General features: G+C 39.5%; 1 pseudogene; it reads left to right on the top strand.

Annotated features, from left to right (window-relative positions):
- Positions 1 to 2,121: 2,121 nt before the first annotated feature.
- Positions 2,122 to 2,531, top strand: LOC119540598 (annotated as a pseudogene).
- The last annotated feature ends 289 nt before the right edge of the window (positions 2,532 to 2,820 follow it).

The following is a 2,820-nucleotide window of genomic DNA, read 5'->3' as shown; positions in this document are numbered from 1 at the left end:
ACCACATAGGATGTAATATTCCTGGCTGGTCATTGTTTTCTTTCAACACTTTAAGTATTTCAACCCACCGCCTTCTTGCCTCCATGGTTTCTGATGAGAAATTGGCACTCAGTCTAATTGGGAGTCCTTTGTATATAACTCATTGCTTTTATCTTGCAGCTTTCAGAACTTTCTCCTTGTTCTTTGCATTCAGTAGTGTATCAATATACGATGATGTGTATTTTTCTTCATGTTTATCCTGTTTGGTGTTCTATGGGCTTCTTCGATGTGCATATTCATGTCTTTTGCTAAGTTTGGGAAGTCCTCTGTCATTATTTCTTTGAATATTCCTTCTTCCCCCATTCTCTCTTTCTTCTTCTTCTGGGACTTCCATAATGCATATATTAGTACACTTGATAGTATCCCAGAGGTATCTTAGGCTATTTTCATTTTTTATAATTCTTTTTTCTTTCTGCTCCTCAGCATGACTCATTTCAAGTGTCTTTCCTTTGAGTTCAGTGATTCTATCTTCTTTCAGTTCCAATCTGTTCTTGAAACCCTCCGGGGAATTTTTCATCTCAGTTATTGTGGTCTTCAACTCCAGCTGTTCTGTTTGGTTCCTTGAAAAATTTCTATCTCTTTACTAAGATTCTAACATCGATCATTCATTGTTTTCCTGATATCCTTTAGTTCTTTCTCTGTATTTTCCTTCATCTCCTTGAGCATTTTTTAAAGATCATTTTTTAAAAGACTTTGTTCAGTATGTCCACAACCTGGTCTTCTTAACTGGTGTTTTCTGTATTTTTATCCTTCTCTTTTGGTTGGTTGGGCCATCATTTCCTGTTTCTTTGCTTGTCTTGTACTCTTTTTTTTTTTTTTCACATTACACTTTAATATTTTAAAATGTTAACACTGGGATTTATTCCCTGAGATGTGTGTCTTGATTTTATAACCAGCTGCTGATAAGACAGAGATTTTCTTGAGCTTCAGCCCTCCTATCAGGAAGGTCTACCCAAGGTGAATGCAGTAGGCAGGGTTTTCCCCATCTTTCTAGACCTGTCTCTTGTCTTGGGCTTTTGCTTGTTAGATATTTTTGGAGTTCCCCTGTTCACAGGAGTTTGGTTGTGCCCTCTGTGGCCTAGGAGACAGACCTCCCTTTCCTGGGTAGTTGAAATCTGCAAGCCTTTTCCCAGACTTCCCATCTCTATAATTTCTCATACTCCTTTCCTTGTCTTAAGCTGCTTTTGCCTGGGGGGTGGGGCAAATTCTGGGAGGAGGGGCATTTAAGAGGGGACTTTCCAAGTCAGTCTTTCCCAATCAAAACAGACCACCTTCAAAGTGCCCTGGGAGGGGATCAGGAAGGGTGCCAAGAACCTCTTCTATGGCTCCCCAAAGGTGAGCTTCCTTGGTGTGCTTAGCAAATGCAGTCCCTCAAGTAACTAGTCCCTAAAACAGCCCTGAGGAAGCATAATGTCTTTAAGTCTTCTCTGCAATACCTTCTTTCAAAGGTGGGTTGAAACAATAGCGGTCCTCAGAGCTGAGCCCCCAGCAATCAGATGTCACTAATCAAAAGCTGTGATCAGTGATCAGCCAGCCCTCCCCTGGCCTTTGGGGATTTTTATGTCCCTTTCTGTCACCAGTGAGCTAGCCAGGGGCTGAACTCCAAGGTTACCTGCCACATGAATGGGAGATGGGTGCCAGTAGCAACCATGTGGAGAGAACAATTTACTGTTCTTTCCTGTAATTTATCAGCCTCTTCCTCCCACTTCCCCCTTGATGCTGTCCAGTGTTCTTTTGGCCTCCAGAGTTTCAAAAATAGTTGTTTCAGACAGTTCCTGCTTGCATAATAGTTGTTCTAGTGGAAGGCCTGAGTCCTAGAGCTCTCTACTCCACCATGTTCCCACATAATTCTCCTGTTGCAATATGTTTTTAGTTGAAATATATGAATAAAATCCAGACTCACAGATTTGTAGTTGGAAAAGAGTGAAATATTTTAATAGCCTTCTCAGATAATTGTGGATACTCTTCTTTGATACCACTCCAAAACTATTTCTTAAAGGCTAGTACAACGCACTTACTCTGTTACATTAAAAATCCACTGATCTCTTTTCCTCCCTGGTTGTCTGAGGAGTACCCACCATCATGAATGACATGCTAACTATCCGAACCAGGAAGTTCATGACTAACCAACTACTTCAGTGGAAACAAATGGTCATTGATGTTCTTCACCCTGGAAAGGCAACAGTACCTAAGACAGAAATTTGGGAAAACCTAGCCAAAATGTACAAGACTACACCAGATGTTATCTTTGCATTTGGATTCAGAACCCATTTCAGTGGTGGCAGACAACTGGCTTTGGCATGATTTATGAATCCTTGGATTATGCAAAGAAAAATAAACCCAAACACAGACTTGCAAGACATGGTCTATATGAGAAGAAAAAGACCTCCAGGAAACAGCAAAAGGAATGCAAGAACAGAATGAAGAAAGTCAGGGGGACTGCAAAGGCCAATGTTGGTGCTGGCAAAAAAAGGGAGCTGGAGATTGAATAACAGAAGGAGTAAAGATTCTTCAATGACTTGATCTGTGATTGTGTAGATTTTTCACCAGAGATTAATAAAACTATAAAAACTTTTAAAAATCCATTTATCTCTCTTACACTGTAAATGGATCTTTTACTCCCATGCATGATTCTGAATCATCATGCATTAGTTATTAAGAAAATCATGGTTTATTGAGGTCTGCAGATCTTCCAAATGTTGACATATTTCATTTTACATATTAAAAAAATCATTTGTTAATATTATCACTAATCTCATCAGAAAAATAATTTTAAGTATA

This window comes from Choloepus didactylus, chromosome 7, assembly GCF_015220235.1.
Source record: "Choloepus didactylus isolate mChoDid1 chromosome 7, mChoDid1.pri, whole genome shotgun sequence".
NCBI classification, from domain to species: Eukaryota; Metazoa; Chordata; class Mammalia; order Pilosa; family Megalonychidae; genus Choloepus; species Choloepus didactylus.
Note: the sequence above shows the minus strand (reverse complement) of the source record. Positions and strands in the feature narration are given on the sequence as shown.